This window comes from Amblyomma maculatum, chromosome 2 (assembly GCF_055883805.1).
Source record: "Amblyomma maculatum isolate TAMU_Amacu chromosome 2, ASM5588380v1, whole genome shotgun sequence".
NCBI classification, from domain to species: domain Eukaryota; kingdom Metazoa; phylum Arthropoda; class Arachnida; order Ixodida; family Ixodidae; genus Amblyomma; species Amblyomma maculatum.
In genome coordinates, this window is record NC_139345.1 from 152,620,057 (window position 1) to 152,632,042 (window position 11,986).

Consider the following 11,986-nt stretch of genomic DNA (forward strand, 5'->3'; position numbering starts at 1 on the left):
CTTTTTGGGGGGTAAACTGCTTGTCGCTGAGCTAACACCTTTTTGGGGTAAGGTTACGCTGTGTCTTGGAAGACTAAGTATTTATACCATTGCACGTAGTGTAACATTACGCTTCTGGTAGCACAAACTTGCACCTTCACAAGCAGTGTAACCGTATTCTACCTAGGCATAACGTTGCACCTTTCATAAAGGCTTATGTTTTAGTCTGTCGATGGCATAAGCATACCCTTGCATCAAAGGTGCAAGTTTGCACCTTGACAACGTAAACTTATCCTGTATGTACAGGTGCAAAGTTACCATTTTAGAGTATACATTTATATTACGACAAAGAGCGCAAAGTTTTGCACCTTTATGGTGCAAGCTTATACCACCAGGAGAAGGATAATGTTGCCCTCCAAGCAGTTTAAAGTAATGTCATATTACATAGGGTATCTAAGCATCATCTTGTGGTATATATATGCTATCCGCACAAGAGTACTATTACTAATCTGCATCGTAAACTTGGTCACTGGAAGCAGGAATAAAGCTAACCAATACATTTCAAGATTTTCTGGAAGGAAAGATTATGTTGAAACATTGCAATATCTTTGTGTCGTCTGGAGTGTGACAGTGAGCAACGTTTCAGGTGAGGTAGGCTGTGTCATGTTGTGTTCAAGCCGTAAGTTATGTTGCAGAGTGAACAAAAAGAATTTACAGAACAATCGGTTAAGATAACATACCATGGTGTTTATTTCACCTCATTATACACCGAAGTTGCACCAAGGGACTGGATAATCTTCTCTGCACAGTCAGGGCAGGGATGTACCACGTATTTGACCTGCATAGAAAAGAGAACTTGTAATCGGTTTCTCACGAAGAAAGTCTCCCAAAACATGCTTATGGAGTAATTAATTCACATATAAAAATAACACTGCACAAAGGGCAAGTAAAAAGGAAGACAGATGGAAATAGTGCACCAGTACAGGCTTCCAAGTGTTTATGTAATGAGAATTATGAACTCACACAATATATAGATCAATGAAAATTCTCCAAATCTGAGCTTTACCTGTGCCACTAACACACACATACACAACTAGCACATTGCAATCTCAGAAAAAATTGACAATATGCTCAATAAGACACAATATACAATGAGACATATTCTTGTTAGGAGCAGGGTCAAGCCATAGGCATCACTGATGTTGGACTACCCAGAGGGTCATTTAAAGAAATATGAATGAAAACATATTGATAAAATAGAAGCTAGCCTAATAAAGGCAAAAGATGTGATTTAAAAAACCCCTCCCTCTACTCGTTCATATGTGCAGTTCTCCTTTTTTTTATCATTAGCTTTTTATGTTAAACTTTGTTTTATCACCTTCACTTTCACCTTTGTTGTTTGCTGGTTTCCACTCCAACACCCAAACATTATAGTTTGTTTTCACACCTGACCATACCAGTGGTCTTGTTTCTAGTCACTATGGTCTCACCCTCCTAGAAAATACTGTCTCTGGTCCTTCATGACATTATCTTATGTTGCCTATAGTGTTAATGTTTACTACACTGTCTTTAGTCATCTGATCATCCATCACAAGTGACAACTGCAAATCTCTTCTTTTTCTTTTTTTTTTTTTTTGGGGGGGGGGGGAGAGGTTCTTTTGTTCTTGCATTCGTTGTCATTTCTCATGAATATAACGAATGAAGCTTGTTCCTGCAGAGCTTGCTCCTGCAGGGGTATGTCTAAGGCCATTCTATTGTTTCTGCCTTTAGTGCAGTTTACATTCCTGGAAAAAGGCATGAATATACCACAGAGGCTATGCCTTATAAAATGCGGGATACCACTTCTGAAAGATGGAACATTTCATGCTAAAAGAGCAATGATAGCAAGGCACATCCAAAGCACCTTCTGCACATGTGCATTACTGCAGTGATGTCACAGATGCAGAATTATGTAAAGCATGGCAATAAAATGCAACTTTTACATAAGTTCATTGCTAGTTTCACACCACACATCAGCTTATGCCGATGCCAAAAACTTCTCGAGACTGCCGTTTCACTTCAAAACTACATTATCTTGCTCAGGAGGCAAAAAACAATACACTTCAATACCCCTATAATTCTTTGAACAAACCACAAAGCTTGAGATTCTATGTATTGCTGCTTCATGCAATGCTCGCAGCACATGCAGCAGGAATAAAACTTCTCATAAACTGCAATTTGCCAGAACTGTCAACTGCTTATCTCTTTAGATGCCTAACTAATAAAATTGTAAATGCTGACCAATATTATACAAGAATGATTATTAAAAAGTGTTTACAACAAATTTCTCGAAGATTATGTTCTTTACCTTTACAGATTGCAAATCATAAACTATAAAGAGACACCCGTGCAGTCTCTGCCGGTGGGTTGTGCAGCAATGTGGACTTTGGGTACCTGGTACAGCTTCAGGATTAGACTTAATTATCTATTCTTTTTGTTTATAAGAGGCAATATGAAAACTGCAAAATTGAAGGCTATTAATGAGTGAGCCTAGGCCTAAAACCCTCCTAATCATCTATGTGGTCTAACATAATGAGCATCAAAAATATTCCTTTAAAAGCTTTGTAAGTTGGTTTTTCCACATTACATAACTAAAAAAGGGGTGTTGCTGACATTTCTTATTCAAATAATATAGACATATTTTGTGTTTTTGATGATGCAGAAAAAGCTAACATGATTCTGGCAACAATACCAAGTGCAGCAACATTTTTTACATGCAATGTGGGAAAGCGAGACAATAGTTTTCAAATATGCCTTTCCTTGTTCAATATTCTGAACTACATTGCTCTTTAAGAAAATTTAAGAACTGGGCTCACCTATAATATTGGGGACCCTCATTTCTGGTATATAATACTGTCCCCTAAAATTAAAATGCAAAAGTTAAGTCAATTTTGGTTGATTAGCCATTCAACCATTATCCTCTACCGCAGACATGTCCACTGTGCTGCACAATCCAGTTCTAATTGTACTGCAAATTTCATTTCATTCATTCTCCCTTTATAGGCCCATAGACATGACATAAGGGGTGGGGCATATATATATATACGTCTTGAGAAAGGCAGGGCTCCTGCCGAAACGTCGACTACAAATAAACTTGGAAACAGTATGAAGCAATTTTTCACTTTTATGTAACCTCTAGCAACCAAGTACGTCTATTTACTTATCCTATATATATATATATATATATATATATATATATATATATATATATATATATATATATATATATATATATATATTTGTTAAATGGTAGTGGTGGAACACAAGGAAAATACGCTGAGTACAAATGGCACAAAACAATATAAAGAACACAAAAGAAACAATAAAGCTGAAAGCGCTAAAATACCGTCCATTACATATCACCTGCAGTACTTCATTTTTAGTTTCATTCTATTGTGGACATACCTAGCAACATAAGAGCATGTGAGTTGTTGAAAATTACACCCATCAGAGAACATAAGCTTACTGCTGAGAACCAAGTGCAAACAATTTAAATATTAGGTTTTGAAGCAAAAAAGAAAAGAGGCATACATTAACAGCTCACTCAATAAAAAGAAGTCAACATGTTCAGATCGATTACATACTGAAAAAATTCCTCCCTTGCTAACTTGCTCAATAGCACTGAATGGTTCCAAAATCAATGTAATGCCAGGGCTATTGCTCCTCAGCATAGAAAAATATGCTCTTTGATAGACATAAAGCAACAATGAACAGACCACAATGCCACAGCTATGTCGAAAAATACATACCACACAAATCTTGCCGTAAGTAGTCGCCCAGCGCTGAAGAAAGCAGGTTGATCTTTAGAAGCAGGAGTAACAGCACTTCTGCACCGTATTCCTCCTACTGGCAGGTACGCTGCAGCAAAGGTATCATTCATAACATTAGCATGATACTCGTAACTAGTACATACATAACTATAGTACAAAAAATAATGGCACCACACATGCCAAAACAACGACTCAAATATTTTGACAATGAGCTTAAAAGCTACAACTCCTGTTCCTAGATATATCTGTAACAATATCTGCCACCTCTTTACAGTCGAAATAACTGCTTAAATAAACTAGAATAGCAGATTTATGACAAACTGCTAGCACAATGACAATACACATTAACTTCAATGAGGGAATGTCTCAGTACCAGTGAATTGTAGTAATGAGTATAACACAATGTCTGACAACAGAAACTACAGAAGGAAAAGAATCTGTTGTTATTGGTCAGGCATAGCCTCCTTTCTATGGGTCAGGAGGCTGAAAAGTTCAGAATGGAAATAGCTGAGTAGAAACTATAGCAAATCCCCAAATGAAAAATATTAGTGATATAAAAATTTTCCTTAGCTCGCTAACGAAAATTAGCACATTTAATCAAAATAGCTGTTTGGGCCAGTTGGTTCATACTTACACCCTAAAAGACCAGCGAAAAAAAAAGAAAAAAAAGAAAACTGGTACAAAGGAACGCAAAACGTATTTCAGTGCCCGTCCTGTCATTTTTTGTTCCTTTGTCCCGTAATTTTTTTTTTGTGCTGGTCTTTTTATGTACCGATTACAAAAATAAAGTCAGTCTTAAAGCAGAGAAGGGGTGACACATGGTTTGCTTCAATGCTGAAGACATCTGATCACCAGCTAACCCAGATTTTTCACTTGTTAAGTGATTTGATCGAGTCCAATATTTATTATCAGTTCTTAACATAAGTGATCAGCAAGTTAAATAACACTATTTACTCGCACACGCCCTCAAACACAATGAAACTTAATTGATAAGTCACTGTCTGGGCGTGCACCATATTGCACGGCATGAACGAAAATGGCAACACGCAAGGAGACACACACATGGCACGCGACATAATTCTTCTCCGACGAGAATCCCAAGCAGTATAGACTGAGGCAGATGTCAGTGATCAGCAATATGTGCCACAAAAGTGCGCGTGTCAATTTAAACGCCCCTTTCTGGACGGAAACAATGCTTTGGACTTACCAGCACGGATAGCAGAGACCAGTTTCAAATTCTTTGAAGAAACGACAGTCTACGTTCTTGCGCAGACGAGACGAAGGACTTGAGCCTGCAGCGAAAAAAAAAAAGAAAAGCGTGAGAAATGTCTTTCCTGCACATTGCGTCACTGCGACAGTATATATGTACACGAATCGGCTCGGTCCCACGTCTGGTCTCGACGCCATCAGCTCAAAACTGCGGGGTTAAATCGGCGTTCTGAAAGCGTGACTTTAGGATATCAAGCGCGCTGCCTTCGAACGTACAGGTTGCTGGCAAAAGAACCGTAAACTTAACCCATCACCCTGCATGCTCTACCGCATTTATGGCAACGTTCACGTAAAGCAGCAACAACAGACGATCAAAATCGATTGTAGGCAGCGAGCAAAAATAATGCGGCATGCAAACACGTCAATGCGTATCACCGGGACTGCATTAGCGCTCGTCGATGCATACTTTCGACCGCAGGGTATGCTTGTGAGCGTCGTAGACGACTAAAAATGCACCATTAACATCCCGCAAAAAGGTCGTGACCATCTGAAAATTTTGGGATGCGCCGCTCCTCCAGTCTGAACTGAGGGAGTGGTATGCTCAGGTTGGGATCCAAGACGTCGTGCTCAGAGGCCGTTTCACAGACAAACAAGCAGCGTCGCGGAAGTAAGCAATAACAAAACGTGTTCAGGCCAAGTTAAATAGCAGAGAAAAACACGAAAAACGAAATGTAAAACGTCACTTACATGCGCGGCTGAAATTTGGCGCCAAGGATCCGTTGGAACACCACCACCGCGACGACCAGCCATCCGCCGTTTCATTCCGAAGTTCACACTTTCACGAAGTCGTTTCGTAGTGAGGCATCGATGAGCGCACTCGATGAAATAATCGCTGAGAGCAACCGAACTTTTCTAAAAACACAGATGAGTACCAACGACAAAGAGCACGAACGCTGACTCGTGCGGCAATCGCCGTCGTCGTCTTCTCGGACTCGCAGAGTCGCAGGGAACGCAGGCAGGCTCAAGCAACTACGAACACGTGACGCTGCGTTGAGAATAAAAGCAACAAAACTAAAAAGCAACTGCTTCGCTTCTCGCCTCACCACCACTCCCCCCTCACCTCCCCTTTCTCCCTGTTTTGCAGCGTACACACTTGTCTGTCCGCCCTTGTTCTGAGTTCGGCCTTGCTCCCTCCACGGTCAAGCTCGCGTAGGAGTCAAAAGACGTGTCGGAAGGGGGGGGTGAAGGGGGGAGGCACCGCTTTTTGTAAGAAGATAAGATACTCCCAACTTTCGACGATTCCCCACCTCCTCCGGGGAAAAACAGGGGGTCCTTTTGTGGTAGCTCTTGAAAGGACATCGGACGGGAAGTAGAAACACAGCCGCACCCAGCTTGAAACCGGTTACCATCATAAAAAAAAGAAGAAACAAGCGGCAAACTTTTCTTTGCTTGAGCTGCAGGGACGAAATGGTGTAAAGTCATGCGAGGAGACTAACGTCTTCCGTGCGGGTGATAGCGCAAGGTATATTTAAGCCATGCGGTTTCAGATAGCATAAATCCCGAAGTTACCCTCCTTTTGCACTCTTTTTTTTTAGAGTGTACACTCAAGAAGGCTGAATCCAATTACTCTGTCACTGATAAAAAATGGTTAGCCATTTTTGGGCCCTTACTAAATTCTACCACTACTTCTATGGCCGCCCTTCTGAGAGTGAAGGACCACCATGCGCTTTGTTGGCTTTCCTTGCTGAAAGACCCATCCAGCAGATTGGCAAGATGGGCTCTTCGCCTTCAGACGTCCGCGTTGTTTACCGCTCCGGCAGCAAGCATCTCGACGCCGATGCACTTTCCCGCTGCCCCCTTACAGCTGAGGTCGCGAACCTTTCCTCTTCCGACGATTGCCTGACATCGCTTCACATCAATGACATGCCATCAGCGCAGCTGCAAGATTCTTGGATAATTTCTCTCCTCGATTTTATCTCCAATCCTACTGCTGCTTCTCCATCGCGTGCTCTCCGCCGCCATGCTTCCCACTTCGCCATTCGTGATAACCTTCTCTATCGCCGCAACTACTCCGCAGATGGCCGCAAGTGGTTGCTAGTTATTCTCCGGCAGCTACGTTCGTAAATCAGTGACTATTTCCGCGCTGACCAACAATCCGGTCACGCAGGCGTCTTCAAGACATACACTCGTCTCCGCCTGCGTTACTACTGGCGGGGCATGTACACCTTATACTCAAGTACGTTCGCTCATGCCTAACTTGTCAACGTTGCAAGCCATATCTCCTCAACGTTCTGCTGGAAAGTTGCTGCCGTTATCCTGCCCACCACGCCCTTCCGACCGCGTCGGCATTGATTTTTACGGGCCGCTTCCCTACACTGCAGCCGGCAACCGCTGGGCTCTCACAGCCGTTGATCATCTAACAAGGTATACAGAAACCGCCACCCTTCCATCTGCCACTGCATCAGAAGTAGCTGCCTTCATTTTGCAGCGATTTGTTCTTCGCCACGGCGCACCTCGAGTGCTGCTCAGTGACAGAGGACGCGTTTTCTTGACTGACGTTGTGGAAGCCTTGCTCACCAAGTGCAACATTATTTATAGAACCACTTCCGCCTGTCATCCCCAGACTAATGGCCTCACGGAGCGTTTCAATCGTGCCCGTGGCAACGTGCTCTCTATGTACGTCGCCTCCATCCACTCAAATTGAAACCTTGTCCTTCCGTATGTCCTTAACGCTTACAATACCGCAACGTAGTCTAGTACTGGCTTCTCTCCTTTTTGTCTCCTCTAAGGTCGTCACCCTTCTGCTTCAATCGACACCATACTCCCGTATCAGCCAGACATATCCGAGTATACGCCTGCGTCTCAAGCCACCCAGCATGCGGAAGACTGTCGACAAATCGCCCGCGCATTCACGGCTAACACCCAGTACTGCCATGCATCCAACCATGACAACCAACACTCGACACCGGACTTCTCGTCTGGCACTCTTGTGTGGCTGTGGATACCTTCAAATGCTCCTGGACTGTCTTTGAAATTTCTTGCTGAATAGCATGGCCCATACCGTGTCCTGGAGCGCACCTCTCCGGTTAATTATGTGGCGGAACCTGTTACGCCGTCCCATGATCTACACCGGCGCGGACGCGAGATTGTTCACATCAGCGCCTCAAACCCTATTACGACCCTGCTGTCTTGCACACGCCGTAAGTCACCAGGGTGGCTCCTCTGCGTCCCGCGGGTAATTGTGAAGAGGAGGACGAAGTGCACGGGGAACATTCCAGTCAGTGGCATCGTGATCGCTGCGCGTGTTGGACCTGACTGCGTTCGCTGTCGCTGATCGGCCCAGTCTGAGTACTTCAATAAATCCCCATCCAATAAATCCCCATCCCATATATATATATATATATATATATATATATATATATAATGTTACCGGGAAACGCGGGACCAAAGTGATTGCTCACTGACAAAGACGACGACCGAGGAACGCGGGCACTACAAAGCGCTGAGAAAGAGGACGACGCTGACGCTGACAGAGCGAATACTGCACGGCTACTGAAGTCTTAGCGTCGAGTTCAGCCCATCGCAGTGCCGTTACATTAGGTACATCCCCATAACACCTTGGTGGAGGTGCGGGGTAGATGGAGCCGCGTCGGTTGTCATCGTGACGGTTCCGAGGTGACGGCCACTGCGGAGATCCAGCGTCAGATTGTGTCAATCCCGCGACGAGAGCGCCACACGTTGACCATTATCGAATGCGTCTTGGCAGAGATTGCGAAGCCAAGATCCATTACCTCAAGCGCTAGATGAAGTGCAATAAAATGAGTGCACCACACGACGACCATTCTTGATGCTGTCTTGACAGAGATTGCGAAGCCAAGATCCATTCACTCAAGCGCTAAATGAAGAGCAGTGAAACGAGAGCACCACACGTTGACCATTCTCGATGACGTCTTGGCAGATTGCGAAGCCGAGATCAATTCACTCAAGTGCTAAATGAAGTGAATATATATATATATATATATATATATATATATATATATATATATATATATATATATATATATATATATATATATATATATATATATATATATATATATATATATATATATACAGCTTTGTGTAAGATATTGAAAACAATAGTTTTATATGCGGTCATACCCGATTTTGTCTAGAAAGGCGACAGTGAAAAATATAAAAAACGCTAATGTGATTGAACTTTCAACATTAATTTGCAGGCTCATTTTGAACCAGCAGACTTTTGCAGGATTGCTTCTAGAATTTACTCTGGGTGGTTCGGCTGAGAAAACCTGTGCCAGTGCGTATGACATGAAGTGCTTTCTGAGACTTGTCAACGTCAGCCAATTTCTTGTTTACCTCACGGACAACGAGCTACGCTCTTGACGACCGCGAATGCCTGGTAGACCTTCTTTCCTAGCCAAATCAAAAAATGGCAGAAGTTAAAGCTGATGAGGTAAATGAATCAGAAATTCTGTTCATTCTGTTCATTGAAGAACTGTTCAGAACAAAGTGCAGCCTCTACACTACATTGAAGGTTGGCTTGTTGGTCCCAAAGCGACTCAGGCTGTGAGAGACGCTTTCAGTTTGAAATAAATCTTGCCGTCTATCAGCTACCTGTCAGGGATGCGCTGCAGGAATATGCTAGTGATGAATATGCCTTTCTGACTGCTCTGAAATAATACATTTCAGAAGGTAACAACCTAATTTTGCTAGTAATGGCGTGGTGCACTTTATGAAATTACACAGCTTGTTTTGCACTGCCACCACAATTTGAAGACAAGTACCGTATTTGCAAATATGCCTTGAAAATACACTGAAATAGTTTGAATCGCAAATAAGCACCTTTCACGCTTACAGGCAGTATTACTCACTACTTCATTTCAACTAACGTCTGAGGGCAGCAGTTATCATTAATTTTTCATAGAAACGGTGCGTTCAGTGTGCGTTGAAATGTTCGGCTCTCGATACTTTGACTTACCCATTCCACCAATATTTCCATTCTACTATAAATAGACGTATTTTGATAGCGGATAATAACAATCATCTTCGCTGAACAAATATTCAGCGGTCCGAATGGGTGCGAATTGACCGACTAGACATCTTTTAAATCATTAGGAGGACACTTAAGCTAAGCCCTTAAGGGTATGATGCAAGAGCGTTTCACACACACCGACGATACTGTTTCACTTCTTCAATTTTTCTTTTTTTTTATGTCTTGTACACCAATACGCAGCATCAACAATGTTTGCCTTCCCACTCTGAGTAGCTTGACATCTTTTTGCGCCAGTTTCATTATTTTAGCAATCATTAAATTAATAAATTACACTCTAAGGTTAAATTCCCTTTTCCATTTTTTCTTTTCCTAAATATTTCAGTTAATTAGAATGATTTCGTAAAATCGCCATCGCCTATCACACACCAATTAATCAAAAATCACAAGAGCCACAAATTACCCCGACATGATTTATTACGCAGCCCCGGTTGTTTCCGGCACGCGATGGAGACCACTATGGCTACGCCGACGGCATTTCGACCGAACGAGCTGTGTAAGGGATCGATAAATACTTGGATATCTTTTCTTTTCAATGCAGATTGAATTCATGCACTGTACAGGTGCTGCGATATTTGGTTCATATACTTGGGGGAGAATGTGCTGTTGTTTATTGCTTGGACAAAATACGTAAACAACACTAATCTTGTTCTCTAAAACCATGTCATTCTATTCTATTCTATTAATTGTGAATATAGAAATTACAGTGCTGCAATTACACTAGTGAATGACTGAATACAATGTACCTGCTTTTATTATTGTTATTATTAATTCATTTTGATACGCAGATAAAGTCCTTGTGCCCCGCCCAATGAACATTTCCATCGTAATATGCAAACACAGCCCTAATATATCACTCATTGAACGCCTGTTAGAGATTGATATGGAAGCTTCACTCCATGATACTCGTTCAGATATAAGTGCAGGGGTGGCACTGTATTATGAAGTTGTACCGTTTTGCGGTCTTTGAAAAGTGTGCAAGCTGCGTACCATTACGAGCGGTTGGCCTACAGGCTCATATAGGGTGGCTTTATATTATAGCTAATATTGCATTTATGTTGCATACATGTTAAATTTATATTTTGTAACTGTTTATCGAAACAATATACTTAATTTTGCATGTAACATTGCTATAACATTAGAAGAAAAAGGACATTAACAACATGAAAATAATGTTCGACTGAAACAAAAATGTCACATTGCTCTAATATATAGGTGATACCTGAGTTCAAGCGTCCGTGGGTAGCGTTCATAGATACAAAGCGGCCAAAATTTTTGCTAATGCGCATCATCACTTACTGCATGACAGCCTGGTGTTAGCCGGCACGTGCGGCGAGGGACGTTATCGCTTGGCGAGGGCTCAATACGCTGTCCTGTGATTACTACAACTACGCTTTCGCGTGGTGCTGGTAACGTTCGCCTGAATCGAAAATGCGAGCTCAGCGAAAGCAATGTGGCCTCCGACTTCTCAAAAAAACAATACTGCTGTAGAAAATGTGTTGTGAAAGGTTCTTGAACTATGGGGCGCCTTCAATGATTAGTAACAGAATGGCTGCCCCAGCCATATAGCAGAGCTTCAGATATGCAGGCACAGAAGAAAAAAAGACTGCCACCTGAATTGTTTTCAGAGAAGTCCTGCCTTTCTAGGTTCGTTCTCGTGGAATACGAAACTTATCGGCACGTGTAACTGAGCTGACTGAAATCACTGTATCAAAAGCTGCTCCTGATTTTTTAAGTGTCAAATTTTATTTTGCAGAACTGATTGATTATATGAACACGCAGTTAAGAGTTTAGCGGGCATAATAGAATGTGGCATAAAAGGACGTTATGTTGCGGCAGAGAGCAAGGTACCGCTGGTATACTGTGAATAAAAGACCTACCAAAGCCAAGGGTTTCCACACCAACATAGGATAATCAC

At 42.2% G+C, this 11,986-nt stretch overlaps 1 long non-coding RNA gene across 1 annotated transcript; it reads right to left on the minus strand.

Moving 5' to 3' along the window:
* Positions 1 to 735: 735 nt before the first annotated feature.
* LOC146200196 (uncharacterized) lies at positions 736 to 5,850 on the minus strand. Its single transcript, XR_014704804.1, has 4 exons — positions 5,745 to 5,850; positions 4,996 to 5,080; positions 3,768 to 3,876; positions 736 to 817 (listed from the first exon to the last, which is right to left on the minus strand). It is a non-coding gene; the product is annotated as an uncharacterized LOC146200196 (long non-coding RNA).
* Between the last annotated feature and the right edge of the window lie 6,136 nt (positions 5,851 to 11,986).